The 11,045-nt window shown below is 36.2% G+C and overlaps 1 pseudogene; it reads left to right on the forward strand.

Annotated features, from left to right (window-relative positions):
* The first annotated feature begins 2,216 nt into the window (after positions 1 to 2,216).
* LOC111542889 lies at positions 2,217 to 3,399 on the forward strand (annotated as a pseudogene).
* Positions 3,400 to 11,045: the final 7,646 nt, after the last annotated feature.

Below are 11,045 nucleotides of genomic sequence, written 5' to 3' on the forward strand. Positions count from 1 at the left end.
CCTGACAATTTCCATCTGTTCTTTGCAGAATTGGAAAGCAAATTTCGTGCACCTGTGATAGAATTCTTGATATTCTTCATATATTTTGTCATTCTGTTCAATCAGATGTTCTTGCGTAAGGACTTTAATCATTAATATTGAAATATAAAACTAAAAAATATATGAAATGAAAATTTTTTACTGGATTACACCAAATCTTTATTTTGGACATGAGTACTTCTCAAACTACAGAATTACAACCCTCAAGTTTTCTTCACCAGCAAGGATATTGTAACACAACAAAAGAGAAAGTTAATACATTTCATTAAGTTACTGGAAAGTGTGGCGTCCTCAGTTCTTAGTCTCCTTGGGAGAAATAATTCAGTCAAGAAACAATTTAACAAAGAAAGCAGAGAACAACTATTTGATACAGCAGTCCCACTACTGGGTATCAACCCAGAGGAAAAGAGGTCATTATACAAAAAAAGATAATTGCACATGCATGTTTATAGCAACACAATTTGCAATTGCAGAAATATGGAACCAGCCCAGTTGCCTATCAGTTAATGAGTGGATACAGGAATTGTGGTATGTATAGATATACCATGGAATACTATGGAGCCATAAAAAGGAACAAAATAATGACATTCTGGCACTTGCAGCAATCTGGATGGAATTGGAGATCATTATTTTAAGTTAAGTAACTCAGGAATGTAAAACTGAACATCGTATGTTCTCACTTATAAGTGGTACCTAAGCTATAAGAATGCAAAGGCATAAGAATGATAAAAGGGACTCTGGGAACTGGGAGAAAGATTGGGAGTGGAGGTGAGGAAAAAAGACCACAAATTGGTACAGTGTATACTGCTCTGATGATGAGTGCACCAAAATCTCAAAAATTACCACTAAAGAACATATTCATGTAACCAAACACCACCTGTTCCCCAAAAACCTATGGAAATTTAAGAAGAGAGAGAGCTATGCAGAAAAAAAGCCTCAGAAATCTAACTACAGGACCCTTTTATATCATTGTTGAGTACTCAGATATGCAAGTGTGGAGTGAAACTCGATGAGGCCAGGTAAAAAAACAACCAAGTATCTATAAGGTTAATATTTCCAGAGTTCACACAAGACAAGCTCTAACAACATATATTGAACTCCACCTAGCCAGAGTGGACAGTTCTTGATTATTTAGCATATTTAAGAGAGTAACTTTTCATCAGAGGGGACAGTATCTTAATAATTTGGACAAATTATCAGTGGAATAAAGCCAACTCTAGATTGCTCGCAGAAAAGTTTTAAAAAATGACTCAAAGGAATGACAATGATCTATAAGTAACCAATTGCCTGTCAATATAAAGCCTAACAATTTTAAAGGAAGAAAACAATTATCCAGTCATATAAACATCAAATCTTTAATGTTCAGCATAAAATAAAAAATGACTGCTAAGTTAAGTAAAAAAATGTAATCCAAAGCAGGAGAAAAATAATCAAATAGAACTATAAATGACAGAGATAATGGAACTAGCAAATACATTAAACAGCTATTATAAATATGTAAACATATGTAAAGAATATCGTGAACAAAATAAAAGGGTAAATAGAAATTTAAAAAACAACTAGATAGAACTTCTAGAGTTGAAAAATAATGTCTAAATGAAACTTTAGATAGGCTTAACAACACATAAGTTATTATACAAGAAAATATCAGTAAATATTCAAATTTAGCAATGAATCTATTAAAATTGAAAAAGAAAGAGAATGAAATAATTTGTTTCAGTAACCCACGGAACAAAATAAATCTATGTGCAGACGTGGAATAGGAATTCTGAACAGGGTAAGGACAGAGAAATAAAAAAATAAAAATTAAAGAAATAGAGGTTACTATCTTCTCAAATTTGAATAAAGCTACAATGCTTGCTCAACACCTAGAAATATTTTTAAATGCCTATCAAAATAAAACAAAGCAAAATAAAATTGCTAAAAGCTTGTGATAGAGAAAATCTCAACAGTAGCCAGAGAAAAAAGACAAATTACATAAGAAAAACAAGGTTTAAAATGTATGCATATTGGTTGCACAGTAGTGTTAATGGCTTCAAGATTTGGTCCTCAGACCTGGCAGCTGCCACTGGTGTTGAGCTGGTAGGAAGTCACTGTTGGTGCGCTCACTGGAACTTGAACCCATTGTCACTCCTCTGACTCACCAGCAAAAAAAGAAATTGATTAATTTTTAGAAAATGGTTGTAGCAGATTGTCCAGGAAAGTTCTTCATTGTTGGGCTTAATATGGAAACAAATGAGAAGGCGCTTGAAGCACCATTTGGCAAATACGGACGAATAGTGAATAGTGGAAGTACTCTTGATGAAAGACGGTGAAACCAACAAATCAAGAGGATTTGCTTTTGTCACCTTTGAAAGCCCAGCAGATGCTAAGGATGCAGCCAGAAACATGAATGGAAAGTTATTAGATGGAAAAGCCATCAAAGTGGAATAAGCCACCAAAAAATCATTTGAAAGTGGTAGACGTGGACCACCTCCACTTCCAAGAAGTAGAGGCCCTCCAAGAGGTCTAAGAGGTGGAAGAGGAGGAAGTGGAGGAACCAGGGAACCTCCCTCATGGGGAGGACACATGGATGATGGTGGATATTCCATGCATTTTAACACGAGTTCTTCCAGGGAACCACTCCCAGTAAAAAGAGAACCATCACCAAGAAGTGCGGGTCCTTCTCCTAAGAGATCTGCACCTTCAGGACCAGTTCACAGCAGCAGTGGAATGGAAGAAAGAGCTCCTTTATCACATGGGAGAGATAGTTACGGAGGTCCACCTCGAAGGGAACTGCCGCCCTCTCGTAGAGATGTTTATTTGTCCCCAAGAGATGATGTGTATTCTACTAAAGACAGCTCTTCAAGCAGAGATTACCCAAGTTCTCGTGATACAAGAGAGTACGCCCCACCATCACAAGATTATACTTACCATGATTATGGTGATTCCAGTTCACGTGATGACCATCCATCAAGAGGTTATAGTGATAGCGATGGATATGATCGTGATCATGACTATTCAAATCATCCAAGTGGAAGTTCCTACAGAGAGTCATATGAGAGTTATGATAACTCACATAGTGCTCCACCTACACAAGGGCCCCCACCATTTTATGTTGGAAGCAGCCCCTATCATGATTACAGCAGCTCACATGACGGATATGGTAGAAGTCAAGACAGTTACTCAAGCAGCTGAAGTGATCTCTACTCAAGTGGTCATGATTAGCTTGGCAGACAAGAAAGAGGGCTTCTGGCTTCTTTGGAAAGGTGGTACCCTTCTACAAGTGATTCCTACAGCAGTTCAAGCTGCAGAGCACCACGAGGTGGTGGCCATGGAGGAAGCCGATCTGATAGAGGGGGAGGCAGAAGCAGATACTAGAAACAAACAAAACTTTGAGCCAAAACCCCAGTTCAAAGAAACAAACAAAAAAGTGAAACTATTCTGTCACAGCTACCCAACGACTACTAAAAGGAAAACTTGTGTTACTTTTTTTAAATTCCCTGTTAAGTTCCCCTCCATAATTTTTATGTTCTTGTGAGAAAAAAAGTAAAACATGTTTAATTTTATTTGACTTTATGACATTGCTTTTCAACAAGCAAATGTTAAATGTGTTAAGACTTGTTGTATTAGTGTTGTAACTTTCCAAGTAAAAGTGTTCCTAAAGGCCAATTCCTATCTGATTTTTCCCAGTAAATGATGCAAACAATTCTAAGATCTTCCACAAAACATCTAGCCATGTAAAATGGAGAGATGAATTGTTCTGCCTATACAAACAAGCTAGCTATTAGAGGGTGGTTGGGGTATGCTACTTAGAAGATTTCAGGGTGTCTTCCAACAGAAATCTCAATGTTCTCAGCATGAAAAACCTGAAATCAGATGCCTATGTAAGGAAAGTGCTACTCACACAGTAAACCCCAAAAAGCAAATGGATAATGCTGGCCATTTTGCTTTTCTGACATTTCCTTGGGAATCCGCAAGAACCTCCCCTTTCCCCTCCCTGAATAAGACCATTTAATTGTGTGTTAAACAACTACAGAATACTAAATAAAAAGTTTGACCAAAACCAACCATGAAGCTGCAAAGGTGTCTGCTCTTAGTGTTTCAAATTTTTGCAACTCTGTAATGTCTCACTTTTAAAGGAAAAGCTTAATTGCAAAGGAGAAAATAGATAAGAATGAAATTATCTCCAACTTCCTAAAGGCTTATGACTTCTAAAAAGTTAATCTATCAGCATTCCACATCAGATTTAAAGCATCGAATGCCTGTGAAACAGCAAAGATGGTTTAGGATTATGCTCATTATGGTCATGGAGTGCTGATTTATTCACAGTAGATAAAGCTAGCAGTCAGATAAATCAAATGCTAAGAGTTGTTGAAGAAGAAGGTGGCTGATTGTCGATAAGTCACTACAGTTGCATAAGCAGTGCTGTCAGAATTGGTTTGGTGCAAGCAATAAATTTTGCCTTCAAGGGTTCCTATGGACCTGAGGATGGCATCAATGTTGATTAACATTCACAACTAGGGAGTGAGTGGTAGTTCTTTAAAACAATAATTGACCAAATGGAAAAGGAGAAGTAATTAAGGAAACTGGCAAGTGGAAGTAGTCAGAAAGTTCTTGTGTTTCTTTACATAGATTTTACAGTTTTGGTTTTCATTTTGTTTAGCTAAAGTCATGGGGACAACTCTTCAATTTAGAGCTTAAGTTGAATCATAAAAATGATAAATATAAGTGGTAGCTCCATCTAGTGAAGTGTCTGTCAGTAAGTGAAACATTTTTTTGGTGGTGACTTATCCAGAAACACAGTTTAGTTGTAGAATAAAACTTACGAGTGACATCTGGAAAGTAACAAACATGCTAAGATGGCAAGCACACTGCAAACAAGTAGGCCACTTTTGCTGTATTGTTTTATAAGCTCACTTTACCTCCCAATCTTGGAAACAAGTTTTAGTTTATTGCTTTAGAGACTAGAGCCAATAGTATAATTTTCTCAAAGGAAACACACTCGAGCTGTTGGATTATAGGAACTAACTCATATTCTAAGATTTTATTTTTTTTTGTCGTAATTATGGCAATGTCATGTTTTACCATTTGCAACTAGGGATAGTAAGTACAACATTTTAACTCTCATTTAACAGACTACTACTAATCACAGACCTGTAATGGGTAATGACCAAATTTATGTGGTTGTTGCACTTCCATAGTTGTCTTAGCCCGATCCTTCCATATTCTTATGATTACTTGGGTTAATGCCCCTGTGAGGACCTTTTCGGCTCTTGAGATATCCTAGATATTTAAGATATTTAGATATCCTAAAGATAGTATAGGATATAGAGATTGTACCAATTATGAATGAATATTAAGTTCAAAGCAAGGAATATGTTAAAATGACCAGACGCCTGTTTGATAAATAGTTTACTGACCTAGCAGACTTGTGGAAAAAGAATCAGACCTTGATTGTTCTGGGTTTATACTGGTTGTAAAACAGAATGATATAGAAAATGTTTTCCTTGTTTAACTGGTAGTTGAACATAGAACTTGGGTATTATAGATCACTTTTCACTTTTTGGAATGTTATGTATTGAAACTTAATAAAACTTTAACATGGCCAAAAAAAGAAAAAAAGTATTCGTGTTGCCTATGGAAAATATACAACCAAAAAGTTAGTGGGATAACCTCTTAGAAGCTGTAGAAAATATTATGGCAACCTAAAATGTATATTCAGTACAAGTGCATATTTCAAACACAAACTCAAAACAAAACTTAAAAAAAAAAGGTCTCTGAATATAGCTAGCCCTATAAATATGTAAGCAATTGAATTAGTAGTTTGTAAACTTTACCTCTAAGAACACACAGTCCCACATACATTCACAGTTATAGTCTATAAATTGTTTAACAAATAAATACTATTCTTACACATTTTTTTTCCCAGAAAACAGAGGTCAACATTTTCCTGATAACAGAAGTCAAAAAAGAAACATCAAGGAAATAAAACTGGGAGATAATATCTTCATAAAGATAGATACAAACTTCTTAACAAAATATTAGCAAATATTGTTACCAGTAGGTGCCCAGTTTCTTGGCATCTCAAACAAGGAATTGAACAAAACCTACAAAGTGAGGAAAGCAAAAGTTGGGATTTATTGAGAATGAAAGTACACTCCACAGTGTGGGAGCAGCTGGAGCATAGGGTCTCAACAGCCCCATTTACAGGATTTTCTGGAATTTCAATACTCTAGAGGTTTCCCATTGGTTACTTGGCATATATTCTATGTAAATGAAGAGAATGAGGTGAAGTCACAGAGTCATTTACTTGGGATGTACCCTATTGTAAATGGAGAGGATGTTATTTGGTGTGTGTGATCTAGGTAAATGGAGAGGATTAATGTGAAGTTACCAAGTGTAAATGGCGTGAACAGAGAGGAGGAAGTGAAGTTACAAAGCCATTCACATTCCTGTAATTGCTGACATGCTTTCATTTGATTTAGCTCTAGAAAGTCAGCAGGGATCAGTCTTAAGTTCCCTGCCTCCAGGTCCTATTCTCCTGCCTCAATGTGATATATCATAGCCCAGTTAGTATTATAGCAGAAATGCGAGGTTGATTTGAGTATCAACCTATATAATTTATCACATTAATATGCTTTTTAGAAAGCTATGATTGTCACAAAAGATACAGTAAAGCTTTTGAGAGCATGTAATACCCATTCAACTTGATAAAAGTCAAGTTGAAAAACTGTCAGCTAAAATCACACTTAATGGTGAAAGATTTAGTGTTCTTCTTTGAATATTAATAACAAGGAAATGATATATAAATCTATTCAATAAGTCAAAACATAAAATATATGAACATTAGAATGTAAGAATTAAATCTGTCTTCATTCACATATGACATGCAGAAATGTATATGTGCATATACATTGAGGAATGGAGACAAAACTAGCATTTGTGAGTAGGCTAGCAAATGCTGCAAGATATTAGGTCTCCACACAAAAATCAATTATATCTCTATATACTAAGAATGAACAGAAATTGAATTGTAAAAAATATCAGTCATAATAGTATCAAAAACATGAAATGACTAGTGATAAATTTTAAAACATATGTGCAAAGCAAACTGAAAGAATATTGTTGAAAGAAATCTATGCAATCTCAATCAACAGGATTACATGTTGAAACTGACAAGCTTATTTCAAAATATATGGTAATATAAGAGATAAATAGGTAAGTAATTTTAATTTTTAAAGAAAATGTTAGAGGACTTACAGTACCTCATTTCAGGATATAATATAAATACAGATATAATCAGGCCAATTTGATGTTGTTATGAAGACAGACACATAAATCATTACAATCAAAGGTCTAGTTAGTTAGGTACATAGATAGATAGATAGATATTAATTTATTTTCACAATGTTGCCAAGTCAATTTAATGAGAAAATTATACTGATGAAATACTATGACTGGAACGATAGCATATTTTTATGGAGAAAAAATAATACTTTGTTCTGTTTATTTTATTATTATACTTTAAGTTCTAGGGTACATGTGCATAACGTGCAGGTTTGTTACATATGTATACTTGTGCCAAGTTGGTGTGCTGCACCCATCAACTCGTCAGCACCCATCAATTCCTCATATATATCAGGTAAAACTCCCGATGCAATCCCTCCCCCGTCCCCCCTCCCCATGATAGGCCCCGGTGTGTGATGTTCCCCTTCCCGAGTCCAAGTGATATCATTGTTCAGTTCCCACATATGAGTGAGAACATGCGGTGTTTGGTTTTCTGTTCTTGCGATAGTTTGCTGAGAATGATGGTTTCCAGCTGCATCTATGTCCCTACAAAGGACATGAACTCATCCTTTTTTATGGCTGCATAGTATTCCATGGTGTATATGTGCCACATTTTCTTAATCCAGTCTGTCACTGATGGACATTTGGGTTGATTCCAAGTCTTTGCTCTTGTGAATAGTGCCGCAATAAACATACGTGTGCATGTGTCTTTATAGCAGCATGATTTATAATCCTTTGGGTATATACCCAGTAATGGGATGGCTGGGTCATATGGTACTTCTAGTTCTAGATCCTTGAGGAATTGCCATACTGTTTTCCACAATGGTTGAACTAGTTTACAATCTCACCAACAGTGTAAAAGTGTTCCTATTTCTCCACATCCTCTCCAGCACCTGTTGTTTCCTGACTTTTGAATGATTGCCATTCTAACTGGTGTGAGATGGTGTCTCATTGTGGTTTTGATTTGCATTTCTCTGATGGCCAGTGATGATGAGCATTTTTTCATATGTCTGTTGGCTGTATGAATGTCTTCTTTTGATAACTGTCTGTTCATATCCTTTGCCCACTTTTTGATGGGGTTGTTTGTTTTTTTCTTGTAAATTTGTTTGAGTTCTTTGTAGGTTCTGGATATTAGCCCTTTATCTGATGAGTAGATTGCAAAAATTTTCTCCCATTCTGTAGGTTGCCTGTTCCCTCTGATGGTAGTTTCTTTTGCTGTGCAGAAGCTCTTTAGTTTAATTAGATCCCATTTGTCAATTTTGGCTTTTGTTGCCATTGTTTTTGGTGTTTTAGACATGAAGTCCTTGCCCATGCCTATGTCCTGAATGGTGTTACCTAGGTTTTCTTCTAGGGTTTTTATGGTATTAGGTCTAATGTTTAAGTCTCTAATCCACCTTGAATTAATTTTCGTATAAGGAGTAAGGAAAGGATCCCGTTTCAGCTTTCTACTTATGGCTAGCCAATTTTCCCAGCACCATTTATTAAATAGGGAATCCTTTCCCCATTTCTTGTTTCTCTCAGGTTTGTCAAAGATCAGATGGCTGTAGATGTGTGGTATTATTTCTGAGGACTCTGTTCTGTTCCATTGGTCTATATCTCTGTTTTGTTTCCAGTACCATGCTGTTTTGGTTACTGTAGCCTTGTAGTATAGTCTGAAGTCAGGTAGCGTGATGCCTCCAGCTTTGTTCTTTTAACTTAGGATTGTCTTGGCAATGCGGGCTCTTTTTTGGTTCCATATGAACTTTGAAGCAGTTTTTTCCAATTCTGTGAAGAAACTCATTGGTAGCTTGATGGGGATGGCATTGAATCTACAAATTACCTTGGGCAGTATGGCCATTTTCACGATACTGATTCTTCCTATCCATGGGCATGGCATGTTCTTCCATTTGTTTGTGTCCTCTTTTATTTCACTGAGCAGTGGTTTGTAGTTCTCCTTGAAGAGGTCCTTTACATCCCTTGTAAGTTGGATTCCTAGGTATTTTATTTTCTTTGAAGCAATTGTGAATGATGTTCATTGATGATTTGGCTCTCTGTTTGACTGTTACTGGTGTATAAGAATGCTTGTGATTTTTGCACATTAATTTTGTATCCTGAGACTTTGCTGAAGTTTCTTATCAGCTTAAGGAAATTTTGGGCTGAGACAATGGGGTTTTCTAAATATACAATCATGTCATCTGCAAATAGGGACAATTTGACTTCTTCTTTTCCTAACTGAATACCCTTGATTTCTTTCTCTTGCCTGATTGCACTAGCCAGAAATTCCAACACTATGTTGAATAGGAGTGGTGAGAGAGGGCATCCCTGTCTTGTGCCAGTTTTCAAAGGGAATTTTTCCAGTTTTTGCCCATTCAGTATGATATTGGCTGTGGGTTTGTCATAAACAGCCCTTATTATTTTGAGATACGTTCCATCAATACTGAATTTATTGAGCGTTTTTAGCATGAAGGGCTGTTGAGTTTTGTCAAAAGCCTTTTCTGCATCTATTGAGATAATCATGTGGTTCTTGTCTTTGGTTCTGTTTATATGCTGGATTACGTTTATTGATTTGCATATGTTGAACCAGCCTTGCATCCCAGGGATGAAGCCAACTTGATCATGGTGGATAAACTTTTTGATGTGCTGCCGGATTTGGTTTGCCAGTATTTTATTCAGGATTTTTGCATCCATGTTCATCAGGGATGTTGGTCTAACATTCTCTTTTTGTGTTGTGTCTCTGCCAGGCTTTGGTATCAGGATGATGTTGGCCTCATACAATGAGTTAGGGAGGATTCCCTCTTTTTCTATTGATTGGAATAGTTTCAGAAGGAATAGTACCAGCTCCTCCTTGTACCTCTGGTAGAATTCAGCTGTGAATCCATCTGGTCCTGGACTTTTTTTGGTTGGTAGGCTATTAATTATTGCCTCAATTTCAGAGCCTGCTATTGGTCTATTCCAGGATTCAGCTTCTTCCTGGTTTAGTCTTGGGAGAGTATAAGTGTCCAGGAAATTATCCACTTCTAGATTTTCTAGTTTATTTGTGTAGAGGTGTTTATAGTATTCTCTGATGGTAGTTTGTATTTCTGTGGGATCGGTGGTGATATCCCCTTTATGATTTTTTATTGCATCTATTTGATTCTTCTCTCTTTTCTTCTTTATTAGTCTTGCTAGCAGTCTATCAATTTTGTTGATCTTTTCAAAAAACCAACTGCTGGATTCATTGATTTTTTGGAGGGTTTTTTGTATCTCTATCTCCTTCAGTTCTGCTCTGATCTTAGTTATTTCTTGCCTTCTGCTAGCTTTTGAATGTGTTTGCTCTTGCTTCTCTAGTTCTTTTAATTGTGATGTTAGGGTGTCAATTTTAGATCTTTCCAGCTTTCTCTTGTGGGCATTTAGTGCTATAAGTTTCCCTCTACACATGGCTTTAAATGTGTCCCAGAGATTCTGGTATGTTGTGTGTGTGTTCTCACTGGTTTCAAAGAACATCTTTATTTCTGCCTTCATTTCGTTATGTACGCAGTAGTCATTCAGGAGCAGGTTATTCAGTTTCCATGTAGTTGAATGGTTTTGATTGAGTTTCTTAGTCCTGAGTTCTAGTTTGATTGCTCTGTGGTCTGAGAGATAATATATCTGTGGTCTGAGAGATATAATTTCTGTTCTTGTACATTTGCTGAGGAGTGCTTTACTTCCAATTATGTGGTCAATTTTGGAATAAGTGTGATGTGGTGCTGAGAAGAATGTATATTCTGTTGATTTGGGAT

Source organism: Piliocolobus tephrosceles, chromosome 5, assembly GCF_002776525.5.
Source record: "Piliocolobus tephrosceles isolate RC106 chromosome 5, ASM277652v3, whole genome shotgun sequence".
In the NCBI taxonomy this organism is placed as follows: Eukaryota; Metazoa; Chordata; class Mammalia; order Primates; family Cercopithecidae; genus Piliocolobus; species Piliocolobus tephrosceles.